The following is an 18,383-nucleotide window of genomic DNA, read 5'->3' on the forward strand; positions in this document are numbered from 1 at the left end:
CATGTCAAATCCCGAACACTTTGGGGGTTGTCCAAATCTTACGCAAACGACGTGTTTGTAATTTTGACGCTTCCAAATATACCTGACAAAAATATCTCTCAATCTGAAGCCTCCTTAGCTCGAAAACTCCCATCTTTCGAAAGTGGTAGTTTAGTTTTTTTTTTTACTCCCTGATGATGTTTTGATGCATAGTTAAGAAGGGAATTAAGAGATTGGGAAATGATGTTTTGTGTTTGGATGAAAGTAAGGTGCGAAGACATGTAGGATACCACTACCCTTATATGATGTGTGTGGGAATCTCATAATTATTGATGAACACAATGAAAACGTTTATGAGGAGGAACAAGAGAGGACCCATATTTACTCTCTATTATTGTTTCAGAAATCAGCAAGTTGACTCATGGGCCACCCCTTCTGAGGACAGCCCCAGTTTTTGGGTCACTCTTCCAGTCACACACACACATGCCCCCAATTTTATATTGCTTCCATACCAAACCCTTCTCTACCTTTACTCATCCAAAGGCAAAATAAATAAATAAACAAACATATCATAAAAGCACGCACACAAAAGGAGAAGAAAGAAAATATATACTTTCCACCTAAAAAATCCAACCCTCCGATTTCATTGAATGAGTGGCGTTTGAGAAATCTGCATAAACCGAAGGAAAATTACCCCATCCCCTCAAAAATGGAAACGAATCAGCAATTTAGACGATGCTGATAATGTAAAGCTGCAAGAGCATCACGTAGTGCATGGAAGGGATTAGGAAAAGTAATCAAACTACGCAGGACATGGAATTGTCCATACTTTCGGAGGCATTCAACTTTGAAAACATTATTTTATTGTATGTGAAAGATACACACAGAGCAACCTCAATTTTAATATTGTGTGTTGGAATTCCACAGCACAACTCAGCAACAAATGGATGAAACAAATATTTTGAAAAGCGTTTTTGTTTATTTTATTTACGTTGTTAATGATCCAGTGATGTTGAAGCATGTTGTTGTTACTCAAGTATCTTTCATGGACCGGTGAGCAGTGTATGATTAATCTCGAAGTATATATGAATATAGTTGTATACTAAAAGAATAAGTATGTGAGTGCTGTCTATCTTGCCATTATGAAATACATTTTAATCTGTTTTGAAAGGATAGATATAACATGTTCTACAACGTCGCCATCTAATCCATTTAAAACTGGTAACTATGATTCTGGTCTTTGTCTTTTGTACCATTGAAATATTGGGATAATGTGGAAATCAACGAAAACATAGCATAAAGTGGTATGGATCGAGAATAGTTAGGCAATTCATTGTTTGCTTTGTTGTTTTGTTTAAATAAAAAAAAAAAAAAAAACTGTAGGTGATCCCTTTTGCAAATGAAAACCAACTTTCCAAGTGACAGATACAGAGAGAAGATAATGAAGAGTGAGGAAGATGTCCTTATCTGATGTTGTGAAGGGTCAAAAGTGCGAAACAAAGAGTGGCCTCTGGGGAGAGCCTAACTCTATAGACCACTTTTTAGGTAGTCCACGGATACAAACATGCCACGTTACTTACCATAAAAGTAAAAGTTTCCAAACAAACTATTTCCAACGTATTAATCAGCTGTTGCAACTAAGCTTGGGGGGTTTTAATTCTCACATGGCCCACTGTTTGTTAACCAGCAAGAACACTAATGGAATCTCTCAACCACTGTTACAGCCTCAATTCTTCAATTACAACCTATATTATCTTGTGTTTGTTGAGGGAATTAGAAATTTCAACAACTCAATTATGGCACTAATACTGTGTTAATAATTATCTCCAAGTATTATTGGTTTGAGAAAACAGTTGCCTTTTTCTTCTTCCCTCTATTTTGTTGAAAAAGCAAAAGTAGTGTGTATTCCGTATATGTGTGAAAAAATGAGCCGTTCCCTCCTAAGAAAGTTTGACATCTGAGGGAGACATACGGTTGTTTAAATTCTCTCCATTAACGTATGTGTCGGTTGCTTTAATCAATGAAAAAGTTTTCTTCCGCGTCATTATTATTTATTAATTTGGAATCAACATCTATTAAGTGAGAAGAAGCATTGTGAATTTGTGAAGTGAAGGGGGTTAAACAGTGCAGCAACCCTAAGGGTAAGAGAAGAGAAGAGAAAAGAAAAGTAAGATAAGATGTGTGGAATGCACTTTTTAGCATAGGTCATATAGAAAGTGTTGAGCAAAGGGACAGGATTTAAAAGGTGGGAGGTGTAGGTGGTGGTGACCCTGCGCCCTCCAAGTGTCCAACAAAACAAAAAGGAAGAATCAGGAATGACCCAAACCTACCTATAATCTCTTTTCTTTCTTTGATTTCAGCGTGTGTTCTTCTAGCTGGCTATAGTTGAAACACGCGCAAAGGAAAAACAATAAAATAGTTGTGTTCAGTCACAATTTGCGACTTCTCCACATAACTCTCCCGCTGCTCCTTTAGCGTCAATCATAACCCTTAAACATAGATTTCAGTATTGTGATGCGCTGAAAGACACTATTCACATATCATATTACTTTTATACATATTTTTTAAGTACTTATGTGTTAGTATTTAAGAATTACAACACTTATATATATATATAGAAAATAATTTAAAAAAAATAACTAAAATTCATTCACTTTGAATTCTCTCAGATTCAGTCGCTCTCCTTCAAATTCACTTTTTCAAAATAATACACTTTTAAACATGTTATTGGATCATATTTCGATAAATAATCAAACACCCTTCGACGATTGTGTAAGTAATATTTGTAACCACCATATTATCAATGAAAAAGATAACATAAGAGATATTTATCTTTTTAATAAGTAATTCAATCAAATTCACCTGTTTACATATATCTTTTTTAAGTTAATCTTTCATGCATTACACTTTTTAATTAAGATTGTGTTTCTTTAAAAGAAAAACAAAATCCTTCATTTCGAAAACTTTTACTAGAGTTTCCGATTAGTACTTGTGATCTGATTATTAACGCCAATGAATTAGTTAAAAAAAAAAAAAACTAGAAACGATTTATAAAATAGTCATTTATTTTAGTTTTGGAGTCAGATTGGATAGATCTTTTACCCTTCTCGAGCTGGACAACCATAGTTGTAGAAAAAAGACAAGATATTTTCTTTAAAGAAAAAATGGTGATGATTTTATTTTTAAGCTCTTAATAGGTAAACATATTTCATTTTAATTTTAATTGAGAAAAAAAATAAACCCAGTTAAAAAATTTAATTTATTTTAAATTATTGGAGATGGTATTTAAAAAAAATGCAATTAAAGGTGATATTTAAAAAAAATGTATCAACCTAAAAGAAGCATTGATGCCTTATTTTTATAATTCACCATTCTTTATTTGCTATGATAGTTTGTTTGTCCTGCCTTATTTTCAATTGAATTTTGTCATGTATTTTTTGAATTTTTTTTTCTCAACCTTCTTTACTAAAATGTGTTTTTGGTTTACTCTTAGCATTTATCTCTTCAAGGCATATTCTTAAGAAAAGTTTTCTTATCATCCCATCTAGAAGAGGCATTTTGTGTTGGTGACATTCTAATGTTTTAAATGATAAAAGTCATCAAAGTGCAGTCATTTTGAAATCTAATCAATCAAGATACTTAATATGCAAACTAAATTCAATGATGTAAAGTATACAAAAAAAAAAGTTCTAATAAGTTTTAGTGAGTCAAACAAGATGTTTATTGCTCTACATAATCACACTTTAATACTCAGTCAAAAGATATTATATATTAAATAAAGGTAAGTGGTATCAATTATCTAAAAAGTTAAACGAATTAAATTACAATTGAATTGTTGTGCTTAAGCTACTACTAAGTTTTTAAGTAAAAAGAGAGTTGCATTCATTAGTGCTTGCCACTAGACTAAGTCTTAGCAGTAAAATTGTGAAGAAAGAGATTTTGCATGTGTTCTTGATTATTCCGTAGTGAAAATTAAGTAGATCAATTCACAATATAATCATAAAAGCTTTAATTGTTTTAGTGTTGAATATAAAGAATTATATTTTGTCTATCAATTATAAATTTTTTTTCTAATAATAAACACTTGATCCAACAAAAAATAAGTAACAAACCATAGTTTTAAAGTTTTATTTCTTCTTATAATAAAGAAGCTAAGAAACTGGTCTTACACACATAATATTAAAACTATAATACTTTTCTCAATTTTTGTCAATCAAATAAATAATTTGCTTGAAAATACTACGAAAATATTAATTATAATTATATCATAAGTAAAAAATATATTATATATCTCTAAACCAAATCAACTTCTACATCTCAACTGCTATTGAAAAATAAAATAATAAAGAAAGAGTATAATCAGAGATAAAAACTTAATGGGTTAATATTGTTATTACCAACATTAAAAATAAACATTTTAAAATAACTACTCTAATCCATTTGTTTGAGAACGGTGACGACTAAGAAAATTGTACAAGTATTATCGTGAAAAATAATGTTAAGTGGTGTAAAGATAGAATTTGTCTTATAACAAAAATAGACAAATTAAATAGTAACAACTAACACAAACTTAAATTAATATCTTAAATGACCAAAAACACAAAATTATTACGATATACCGAAAGGTTTAGGTTATACTAAAAGGAAAATTCTTTTTTAACATTGTTTTGTCCATAAACTTTTGACAATAACGATGCCTTAATTAATAATAGAAATATTTGACGTGACTTGAAAAAAAAGGAAAAATGTTTGATATGTATTAAAAAATAAATTTTGTCATATTTTGTAAAAAAAAAGTTTGTCATAATATCTTAGGTCATATTAAAATGAGAAGCCCTTCTAAAAAAAAATAAGAGTAGTTTTATGATTTTAGATTTTTAATACGTGTTAACCAAATCTCATATTGATAATACAACAATAAACAGAACTGAGCATAAAAAAGTTATTAATTATAAAAATAAAAATTTGACTTGAGAGGAATTACTAAACTCAACAATTTTCTTTTTAAAATGTGTGTCATTGAAATGTATATAAATGATTTTAAACAATTTTTTAACCATTTAAAACAAATCAATTTACAATTTGAAAACAATTTTAAACAATTTTAAATAAAGTTCAATATTAAATATAAATATAACAAAATTAAATTTTGTTAAAAATATTCAATATAAATATTAATTATTAATAAAAATATTTGCATGATATTATTGAAAAAAAAAAGTTTGGATTTAATTTGGAAAGGGATAAAATTGTTCAAACTTTTTTTTTAAAAAAGGACTCAATAAAAAATAAATATAGAGACCAAATTATATTTAAGACAACAACACATGACATAATAGACACCTGATGTTGAAGTGACACGTGACTTGACAATGACACATAATATTGTGTTATTGTGATATCACACAGTCACTATCATGTAATATGATGTCAGTTTGATACGTGAGAATAATTTATTTTTAAAAATTATAAAAAAATAAAATATGAACTAATACATGATACCTTTGAACGTTGCACTAGTACTTATAAAAATAACTTGATTTTAACAATAACAAAATTCAAATGCATAAAGATAAATGAGATTAATTTAAGATTTTTCTATGATAATGGATGGATTGGAGACCATAAAAATGATTTAAATAATTTAGCCTATTATCATTTTAGATTAATTTTTACAGAATAATGTGAAGGGTATTGGGTGAATGAAATAAGCGAAAGTGTCACAAAACCATTTATAAGTTTGAGTTACTCATTTTTCTCTAAAATGAGAAAAAGATAAATATATCTAATAAAAGAGTGTGTACTTCAGATTTCATTTCTTCTTCTACATTTAACAGGAAATAACATTACACAACTTGTAATATAATTTAGTTGGAATCTGGTTCCAAGTCAAATCTGTGTTGGACTTTAAATTTCTATCAAAAATTCACTTTTAAAAAATGTTTTATTTACTTTAACTTTTAAATAATATGAAACTACAGTAAATATTCTAATAAACTTAAGGTCGGAACAATAAATACTTCAAAAGTATTCTACAATCCAATATTTATTACAAAATTGAGAAGGTAAAGACGGAAAAACTGATTTAACATTAAATGTATCTTGAACAAATTCTGAGTTCATCTGTGTGTCGAGAATCAGTCTCATAACTATCTTTTCCGTTCAAAAATAATAAATTCGCATAAATTTTATGAATAAACAATAAATTTTATTCTGGATATTACATTAAATTAAAAATCTTCAAATTCTATTTTGATTGAATAGTAATAGATTTCTGAACATATCTAAAATAATAGTATTTGGAGAAAATTATAACTTTAACAGAAATTTAAAAAATCGAAACAAATATAATTTCAACATGGTATTTCTATAAATTTAATTTTGTAAATGATAAGTATTTGCAACATACTTTTTTCTTAAATATGAATAATATAAAAATATTATAACCAAATGAATGTAAACAATGTCTAAGTAAACGGAACAAAATAACCTATCTTATTTTATATTTTTATTAGTTTTTTAAAATTTTGACGATTTAAAAATAATAATTAATGTTATGGTAAGAGAAATAATATACTGAAATACATATTTTATGTTTCCTTATACCAACTTCTCTATAAAACCTTTAGAATAGAAAATAAAGATAAAAAGCAAATTTATAAAACTAAAATTAATTTAAACACAAACTAAAAAATTATATTGAATGGTTTATAATTTAACTAATTTATAAACTAAGTTTAAATTATTGGGAGATTAATTATATTTTTTTCTTATTATCTTTCTTAGAAACAACTTATTATAAACGTTTAAAAATATGTTTTATCCATATAAATAAGGGAAACAATTTACTTTCTTCCTGCTTTTATTCATTCAAATATTTTTATTTATCACATTTATTCTTTATTCAAATAATATGTTCAGATTGAATAGGGAAATAGAATGGTTTAACAGTAATTTTGAGATGGAAACAAAACAAAAATATCAAGCATGAAAAGGTTAACAAATTATAAGAAAAAAGTGTTCATTTATCAGAAATAAAACCATATTCAATTAAAAAATTATAAGTCAATGCATTTTTACAAATTCCTTAAAATGTACAAAATTTTTACTGAAAATAATTTCTGAAAAAATCAATTCATGCCTTTTAGATGCAAATATTATACACCATTTTTGTTTCGATCGTTGTATGTAGATGGACGTGATCCAACGTCCAATATCTATTACTAATACTGTGTTATTTTGGGTGAATTCACTGTTTAAGAAGATTGAGAAGTAAGGATTAGAGGGTGATATTTCTCAGAGCATGTTAAAATTTGGTGTTTAATTTTTTTTTCTATCTGGAATTATTTAATAATAATTAAACATTTTTTGTGTGGTTGCGAATATATTATTGTGAGGCTTTTGTTAATTTGTGGTAAAATGAAAATGAATAAAGACGATGGAAAGAGTGGTGGCATGACGTTGACGTGAGGTCATGAGAGAGCCTTTGTTTGTTGTCTCTGCCTGGCTTGGTCTTGAAAAAACTGGAAGAGGAGCCCACACAGGATTTTGGAGTTTTGTGGTTTTTGGTGTGGCGTACGTGTTATGTCACCAGTCACCATCTCAAATCTTCTCTCTTCACACGCCACCACACACGGCTAATCCCCTACGCCTTCCCTTCGCAGCCGTTCGATTCGCCGACACCAACAATCCAATAATGCAGCTGAGGTCGATGAGAGAGGAGAGAAGAAAAGAGACCCAGAAAGCGACACGGAGAAAGGTCATAGCTGCTACATCTCTGTATACTATCACACACTATCATATCCATGCCATGCCATGCCATGCCATTGCCATTGCATTTAAAGATAAAGATAAAAGGCAGTTGCGGACACACCCAACCCTCTTCGCCATTGGTTCCTTTCTTGACCTTCCCTCCACTGTGGGACCCTCCCTAAACCACAAAGATAACTAGGACCGAATCTTCCTTAAAGCGATTAGGAAAGGGTAGATACAGATAAGCCTTGTGGGGCTGACGCGTGTACACTCTCTCTCAACGGGACCACCTTTTTATTTCTCAAATACACTTTTAATACATTCATTAATAATCCATCATTCCGATTAATTGCAAATTATTTCTTTTCTTAATTATATCTTTTTTATTTTTTCCTAACCCTTCTATGGTTGACTTCCTACGTTAATTGGAATAACTTTTGGAGCAAATCAGATTTCTCATTCAAACTTTAACCAGCATTTCGTAGATACCATGGAACAACATACCCGTCACGTGACACTAATTTGTTCCACCCTAAACTTTAGTTTAATATATTTATAGTTCATAAATTAGCCTCAGTGTGGTGTGAGTACAGATTTATGTTCTGTATTTATATTTTCTCAATTCAATCTCATATTTTATACGTTCTAATCATATTAACTATTTTATCTTAAAATATATTCTACAATATCTTTTAATTATTCTTTAATTTTACACAATAATTCTAATGGTGTTTCTTTACAACAAAATTAAAAAAGATATTTGGAATTGAAAGCTAATGGAGGTTGGAGTTTTTCTTTTTTCTTTTTAGTTTACATAGCAAACTGAGGGAGCTAATAACCCAAATTTATTCAATTACATTAGTTTAGATGTCTTACAAATAATCACTTAAATGATGAAAAATCATAAACTTAAGGTAAGTTCTACTTGTAGCTTGGTGCATAAAGTCACATAAACTGACTATCATGATAAGTGAATATATATGATGGTGTTTATTGAATTGAGAGAATATTAATATGTACCATTATACTCTAAGCTGGAGTATTAAATAGATTAAATAAAAAAGAAGAAGAAAACATAGGTTTAAGAAACTGAGAGAACAAAATTGATAAGGTTGAATTATTATTGTTTATAATAAATCAAATTTTAATTTTTTGTTGAAATGTACTTAATATTATTTTAATGTTATAAGAGATAAAACTAAATATTTATGTAGTTTTAAATTGTGAATTAAATAAAAAAATTTGTGTTATTTTTTCTTTTTGGATTGGAAATATATGTTAAGGTGATAGCTCTTTAAATTGAAAATGTATAATGATGTAAATTATATACAAATATGTGATTTGTACTATGTAACATAATAATAGCGATTGCTTGAAATAATTCAGTATTATATTTTATGTTTATTAGTAATATGATTTTATTTAGTACAAAACCAAATCTTATTTATAGGTAGTGATTCCAAACAAAACTAAAAATGTTTTTAATTACGTTTCTAAATTTTGAAAGACTTTGATATATATATATATATATATATATATATATATATATATATATATATATATATATATATATATATTTGAAAGCTAAAATTTCAAAATATCATATAAACTATATATAAACAAATAGTATATATGCATTTTTTTTTCAGCAGTCACAATTAATACTATATGATCTTAATGCTTTTGAATTTATATTTAAAAAAAATTCTATCAAAATAAATTAAAACATCAATAATCCTGTTTCATTTTGTTTGACCGACATCCTTATCATCTTATCATCAGACTACAAAGTTTGCTTTGCTATATACGGTTAATGGTTGAAGATATCTTTTTCTTTTTCTTATTTTAGGTCGTTAATAACTATGTAATTTTTCAAGGTCAAGTCCGACCAACGAATTATATTAAATTCATTTAAAAATACTTTAAAAAATTTATACGTAAATAAAATTTGTTTAATATTTATTATAATAGTTTAATATATACATTCTAAAACAACATATTATAATAAAAACGATATTGTATTAACTATTTTAAAATTATAATTATTGTTATTTAGACGAATACAATAATATTTGAAGTATTATTCATTTCGCAATTTAACAAATAATTACGATTTTATTTTGAAGAGTGTATTTAAATTGTTATTATTATTAATTTTTAAGTGATATAAAATTATTGAGAGTATTGGAATAAACACATTCCCTGTAAGGTAGAAGAGAAACAAGGTTAATTTTTAAACCATTTTTTTCATTTTTATAAACATTGTTAATCTAACCTAGTTCGAGGTAATACCTTTAGGATTGATCACCATATTTGAAATATTGTTTGTTTTTTAACTCGTACTATTACAATTTTTTCAAAACACCTTATAAGACAAAGGAAGAAAAACGTATTGTATTTAAATTATTAGTGACCTTGACTTTTAAGTGATGTAATATTGGATTGGTGGTAATAATACCTATTGGAAAGTATCACATTACCTAAAATAAGTAATAGACTCATTGATAGTAGTTATATAATAAACTTATGGTCCATGGTGTTTTCACATCCTTTGGTCAAAAATACTTTAAGTTTGTATTTGATTTTACTTATATTAATGTGTAAGATGTTATGATATTTGAGTTAAGTTATTGTTTTGGAGGATACGAGTGTATTGACATGGAAGAGTAATATATGCTGTAGAATTTTTTACGTACTATTATTTTTTTATTATTAGTAAACAAAGACTTTTTCTTCATTTTTTAAGATTCACATTATATTCTCTTGTTAATTGCTTTTATCTTATTTTTTAAAGGTAAAAGATGATGTAGTTTTTTTCCATTGTATAAGACTATTAAATGGTCATAAACGATTATTTATCTATTATAAACAAATTTAAGTCACTTATCAAATTACAAAGTGAACTCGCATGTTTAGTCCCATATAAAAAAAAAAAAAACTTAATTAATCATTTTTAGTGAAAATCTTTCTTCTTTTTAACTTTTTTTTTTCATTTGTAAGATTGAAGTTATGAAATTTTGCAATTCAGATTCGGATAACGAAGACTAATCCGACTAACAAAATATCTTAACCGTAAGTTCAATTGATATAAAGGAATTGATCCAATCAATAATATAGAAAAATACATTTTTTTTTTTTTGCTGTGTAAAGATAAATGATACACATTTTTATTGGCCACAGTTCAACAACATCGAACTATAAATCTCATCATATTTATATTGAAATGCACGTTAAAAAGAAGAAAAATGTTCTAGTGCAATAAATAAAATTAATATATAAAACATATTCAATAATAATCACACCAAAGTAGTAAAGGGATTATTATAGAAAATATGAGGTACTTTAAAAGCAATCTAATAGTTTTTTTTATAGTAAATTAATAGTATTTTTGGTAATTGTAGAAATTAAGCATGGCCTCGTGTTTTTGTGCATCCATGGATAAGTTGAAGGCAAAAAACATGAATATTGAATGGAAGAAAAAAACGTGATTTAATTAAAGTGGAAGTGAAAGCACATCACATGCCCTACGAGAGATATGCGGAAAATGTCCCATGCTTGGCTTCCCAGATCTTCCAAGTTTCTATCTGCCAAATTTTTAGTAAATGCTAATTAATTTTCAAATCTTTTTCATCCTTCTCTATCCAAAACTATATTAATCAAAATTCATGCCAATGAAATGAAAACGATGGCAATAATTCAACCAAAGAAAAAAGTGCCAAAAATCGAAATAATCTGGTCTCTGGACCTGTAGCCACACATTCAATAAACAAAAGAAAAGCGAAGAAACTCGTAGATATTACTAGTAACTTTTTTTTTTCTTTATAATAGTAGTTTAATTATTTGAAAAAATATATATTATTTAATTTTTATATTTTTAATATAGCTTTAAATGAGTTATTTATTATATTTTTTATATACATCATTACGTATTTTGTATTTATGTAATTGTAACTAATTTTAGTATAAAAATGTTATCCGAAAATTTTAAAATTAACATATAGAAAAAATCGGCATTTAAAAGAAAAAAGAAATAGACCAGGAAGTAGATAGAAATTTTATACCCCTAGAATAGCGAATGTTTATTTATATTGAATTAAATATTTTACCAAAATTAAATGGTAAAGATAAAAAAGAACAATATATTAGGCATAAATATACAAAATAAAATATTATTGAATATTTAAAAATAATAATTAAAAATGTCATTATCACTTTTAAGTAATAATAGTGATAAAAAAATAGTTTTAGTACACTGTCTTTTTACGTTACTGACTAACAAAAAATCATCTCAAACGTATGTTGTCAAAATAAATGGTCAGTTTTCTAATTAAATTATAAATTATTAAAATATTACTTTTTCCCTTCAAATAATGAAAGTAAAACTACTACTTTTAACTAAATGTACATTAATTACGTTACATATACAAATAAAATATTTTTTTCTCTCTCTCTTTTTTTATTTTATTTTATTTCATCTTGTTGACACGTTGTCTACAACATATCCAATCTCGGATAAAATGAGAGGTTGAAAATGTCATAATTAAAAAAATACATATTATTATTTTTATATGATGTACTTTTAAAAGATTTAAAAACCATAACTCTCTAATAAAAAAGTAAAAATCCGAGCTTTTTTTTTAAATATTTAACAATATATATCTTCCAATCTCTCGAAATACAGATGACCCTAATGTGCAAGATGATTAGGTATTTTCTATGAGAATCTCCACTTACCCAAGTAATATGGTAGGTGGCAGAGACTGGTAAACGAGCCTGGTTAAGATTGGTTTGTTTTAGCTAACCTTTTTAATCAATAGATTCGGTTTCTTTATGAAATAAAAGAGTTGCAATTTTTTTCTTGGTATTTTTGGCTGGTTTTATAAATGAAATGTAATTATTTAAGTAATATTCTTGTTGGATATAATGAGTTATGTTAAAAGTCATTTGAGACTCATTCTAACTACTGATTCAATAACTAACCTAACTGAATAAGTCATCAACGTGTAAAACAGACAGTAATTAGAATTGGCATTATAGTGAGTAAGTTTGACAGAATTAGAACTAAGTTTGAAATTATGATTTTAATAATGAAAAAATGTGATCCTTTGCAGTGAGGATGGATTGAACATAAAAAGATGATATTGTTTTTCATGAGTTTTACGTTGGTCCCACTTGGTGTATGGTTTAAAGGTATTTTGGTAGTTGTAGAATAGAGAAGTTTGATTATTTTTTAGATGCATGGGAATGGGAAGAAAACAAAAGACGAAGGTGGTGGAGTCATGTCAAGAAGATTCAATGAACATGATATGGGAATGGATTTCTATGAGGTATTGACTTTTGAGTGTTGAAGGCAAGACCAAGAAACCAAAACATACGTTGAGGTCGGATATGATAATAATATAATACTAAAATACATCACAACGAAAGACCAAAGGTAGCCAAGTAGGCAAAAGTTGGGGCATGGTAGCCGCCTGCTTTAGAATTACAAGACCATTCAGATAAACAAAAACATAGCAACATCAATAATGCAATTCCCTTTCAAAATTATGTTTTCTTCAAAACCAGTTACGTCTATGGATCCTCTTCATCTTTTCTCTGTTGCCACCTTCCGGAGAAAACATGCTCCTTCACTGCTTTTTATAGTATTTCGATAACAAACAACAAAATAATAACTTCTTTTTCTGCAAAGATACGTGAATCCAAATGGATATCCGTTAGAAATCCAAGTGTGAGTCTAAGTCTCACATTTGATAAAAATGAGAAAGTAGAGTAATATATAATAATAAAGACCCATAAACCCATTGCCTTAAAGTTTTGGGTTGAGAGTGATGTCAATGTCTGATGTGATTGGACTCAGATCTCGTAGGTGTTGTATCTTCCCAAATGAAACCTCTTTCTTATAAATCTAACCAGTAGTATTAGAGTGGTATTTGAAGTTTGATTTTTATATATATATATATATATATATATATATATATATATATATATATATATATATATAATAACTTAGTTAAGCTTTACTTAATTTTTCAGTAGAGTTGTATTAGTCTGAGATAAACTCTTAAAATGTAAATGACAGGCTCCTGACATTCCTAGAAATACTTGAAGTATCAAAGTGTCAATAGAGTAGCATTATTCATATTTACAAATATTTATCAGTAATTGTTAGTAGTTTTTATTTAAATGTTCTTTAGAATTAAATCAAGTAATTAAATTAAGTCATTGGTAGTAAAAAAAATGAAATTTGTTAAAAAATAATTTTACAGATTTGTGTCTATATTTAGTTATAAAAGTAGAATTGCTTTTAAAGAAATTAATCAAACTTATATTTTGCTGTGTATTTAATTTAAACTTGTCTTTTTTAGAAAAACGTAATGTTATTCGTGTTAACATTTTATAATATAATTCTATTTAAATTTTATTATGAAAACATGTGTATTTGTGTGTTTATTTTTTGTTATGATAATAAAATGTAATAAATTTAATAATAATAATATTATTATTAAATTAATATCCATGTTTGCAAGTATAAAATAATTTATAATCATCTTTTAAATAAATATCGAACAGACAAGGACAAATATATTTTTAAATAGTAAATTTAAATTACTGTAACCTCTATCCATTTTAATTAGGGATGTCAACGGGATGAGATATGGTATCGGTAATAGTTTTCCTGTATCTTATCAGTTGGATAAATAGTCGTGGTGTATCAGTATTCATATCTGTGTGGGTATTTATTATGCGAGTATCCACATATTGTTTTTAATATTTACGAATATCCACGGGTACATAGGTATTTATAAAGGAAAAATTATTTAATAACATATTTTAACCATAAATTCAAATAAAAATAGAATGCATAACATTCATAAATTTCAAACAAAATGCAAATAACTCATTTAAATAGTGTTGGATGACAGTTTACAAAGAAATAAAGATTTTATTAGACCAATTGATAAAAAATAATACATTCAAATTCAATATGTTAATGTTTTTATCATGTTTTTTTAATCTAAACTAAAGTATAACAAATATGGATATTCATGAGTACTAATATTATAATATCTGTACATGTTCCGTTAACATACGGGTATAAAAATATCCATACTCGTTATAGATATCCATTTTCTACCTATCTGTTTTATTTACGAATACAGATAGATAATTTTTTTACATCCCTGATTCTAACTCATCGGACATCTCCTTCAAAATAAAACATTACTGTTTCTTTAGTGTGTGTATGTGTGATTGCGGGTTTAAAGAAGACAGGGAGGGGTACATTATTTAAAGCGATCCATTCTTATAAAATTATTAATTATATTTTATTCATAAAATTGGAATTTAAAACTATTAAAAATATTGAATGTAAGTTTTTGTAATCCTTGTCAACAACATGTCAACAGAGTTAAATATATAAATGAACAGTTTTACACGATGAGAAAACAATTTTAACAGGCGTAAATGTGAGCGAAGTTTGATTATTTTGACGGTTGTGAATGATTGTAGCTGAAAAATTCAAATATTTCTAGAAGTGTAGGAGTGGACTTATCGAAGAAATTATTTTAGAATATAGTTTTTTTGAAGTTTGATATATATCTGTATTCTGGTAGTGTATGGTTACAGAGATGCCGGGGGATGAAGAACTTGGTAGCAGGAAGTGGGGTGAGTGGGGTCGTTGGTAGGTGTGTCGTGGCCCCTTCACTTTTCTTTCAATATTACCCTCTTTTATTTCGGTCTTCACTCTCTATGGCCACCACAACACAACACAACCAAATCATAATAGTTGCGTCTTCACACGGCTATTCTATTCTATTCCTTCCATCAAAGATAACACCATTTACAAACTAACTCTCTCGTTTTTTCCTCCCTAATAAAAACATGGGTCCACTACACTACACAAATTCATGCCACTGCCAAGTCAAAAACCTCACGTGACACGCCTCAATCTTTTACTTTCTTCTTTTAACCTGCCCTTCAATTTTTCACCCCTTCTTTAGTAAACAATCATGCTTTTTCATCAATATATAGAATTGTTCAAATAGGAAATCTGTGACCTTCTTTTCAAGTCATTTTCTTCAGAAAAGAAATTGTGGAATAAGAAAAGCAGAGAGTCCCATGATAACAATATTGAAATTGATAGAGCAAACACACAAAAGGGACCATACACGGCCACTTACAAAATCCCCTTTTATATTATATATAGTCACACCCATAAACATGGACAGGGTGAGTTCAGGATCATCGCACAATGCGGTTTCCTTGATGTGATGTGTGCCAGTTATCTATTTGGTTAACTCAAAATCAACACAATCCAAAATTCTTTAAGGGGACACCGTGTACGGCCTTGTACATCTTTTCCTCCTATTCTTCTGATAAATACACTTGGATTAAAAAATTACTTACCTCATCATCTATTGTTACTTAATTTCCCACATTTTCTCACCATTAACTTAATCTCTACTTCTTTAATTGCAGTATTATGTCATCATGCATCTCCATTCTTTCTCCACACAAACATCTTATCCAAACTAATTCAATTCCGTGTCACCATCATCATGCTAATAAAACCTCCACCTTCTTAGCTAACTCTAGGCTTCCATAATTTCCATAATGCTTTTACTTTTACAAATCATTTGCACACAACATGCATCCAATTATATATAAGTTATTATATATATAAAATATTGATACAGGATGACAGATGACATCAATTATTCTGCGTGACAAAAGTTAAGTGGGTCAGATCACAATTAAATCGTGACATCTGAATGTTATGTTCTTAAGTAAAAAGAGTTACACTCTAATTATCGACTATAACTTTTGGTTTAGTAGTAATAAACACTCAATCCTATAAATTATAATTAAATCCCAAGTACGAATTTTAATCTCTAAGGTTTTTTTCCCTTTAATTAATTATATCGTCTAAACAATCACCCATATATAGTATAATAGCTGTATTAGCTCAACCGTATTTTTTTCATTTTTCTTAAATTTTAAATTTAAATAATACCCATATATTTAAATTTAAAATAGATTTAAAAAAAATCTCAGTAATTTTTAATAGAAAGACAACCTTGGTGAATGCATGGATAAATGTGGGGTTTCTTTCAATGGAAATTCAAAGGGATTATTAGAAAGAAATATATATAAAATTATGATCTTGAGCAAAATGCAATTAAGTATGAATAGTAAATAAAAGAATAGAATGAAAGAATTTAGGTTAAAAGAATAGAAAAGACAGAAAAGAAGATGAGTGAGTGGTGTGGATGGATGTACCTTTTTAAGTACAGGGTGAAAGTATTGAAAGATCTGACATATGAATATTCATTGAGTATCTATTATTATGTATGGAGTAACTGAAGAAGGCAACCTTTTACTCTGGTTTTCACAAGTGTCCGCGGGAGATCCAATGTGCTTTTACTAGCTGTGAAAACTGAAAACCTGGTTGTTGTTAATGCAACTGGGTCAAGAACAAAAAGTTGGCATGAGTTTTCACGAAAGAATCCAAGACACCTATGAAATAAATACTATTGACATTGATCTCTACGAGAATGACATGTTCATTATTAAAAGGCCATTCATAGACACTTTTATACACACATATACTATATTAATAGCGCGCCTACCATTATATATATATATATATATATATATATATATATATATATATCTTTTGCTCTGCTTTATGAACGGATATGATATGATATGATATACCCGAGCTAGCTAAATGAATGAATGTCCCCAACTTCGAAATTTGTAGTCCTATTAACATCACAGGCCTTAAATTTGTCACTGCTCATTCTTACACAATAATAGTTACTGATGGTGATTGAAAACTTCTAAAAGCCTGGGATGTAGAAAATAGCCGTTGCACTTCACAATTTTAATAAATATGGTTATTCTCTGTCTTTCCATGCGAATCATGGGGTTACCTCAAACAAGCTGGAAAGGGTTATTACTAATTATTTATTGGGCCGTGCATTTCCTTCTTTGTCAATTTCTTTCTACTCTCTGCTTCTTTTCACGCATCCATCCCACTCAACTCATCCTTTCGCTGCATTCAATATCTCTTCGCAGACAATTTCTGATAATTACCTTTTTTATTTTTTTGGGATAAGAAAACGAGACAAGGGATAATAGATTCATTTCTCAGAAATATTCAATTCTTTTATTTTGTTATGTTGATCATTGTGATATGCTGATGTCTGCTAGTATAGGTCTGATGCATGAGAGCCAAGAAGGGACCACTTTATTTAGGGGCTCATGATTCATAGACACATCATACATGCACTTGATTGGGACCCCTTGCTTTTTTAACTCGCTCTTTAACTTTTCTCTTTTTCCGGTTACACTTTTAATCTGCTAAAATTTACGCACTGTAGGGTAATTGGTAAAGTTTAGGAGATGATAAATAAATCTGAGGGATAATCATTGCAGGGGAAATACAACTGTAAATAATTTGGAAAATAATTTTGAGAAATATATTTTCAGCTTTTAAAGCATTAAAGTTGGTGTTATGGTAGTTGGTTCTGCGTTCCTTAGCCATTTAATTGCTTTATCTTCAAACTCAGGCATCCAACCACAAAAAATTCCCAAATAAGTTGATGAGAAAAAAAATGGAAATTGCGAAAACGACAACGAGATATTTA

This window comes from Vigna unguiculata, chromosome 1, assembly GCF_004118075.2.
Source record: "Vigna unguiculata cultivar IT97K-499-35 chromosome 1, ASM411807v1, whole genome shotgun sequence".
NCBI lineage: Eukaryota > Viridiplantae > Streptophyta > Magnoliopsida > Fabales > Fabaceae > Vigna > Vigna unguiculata.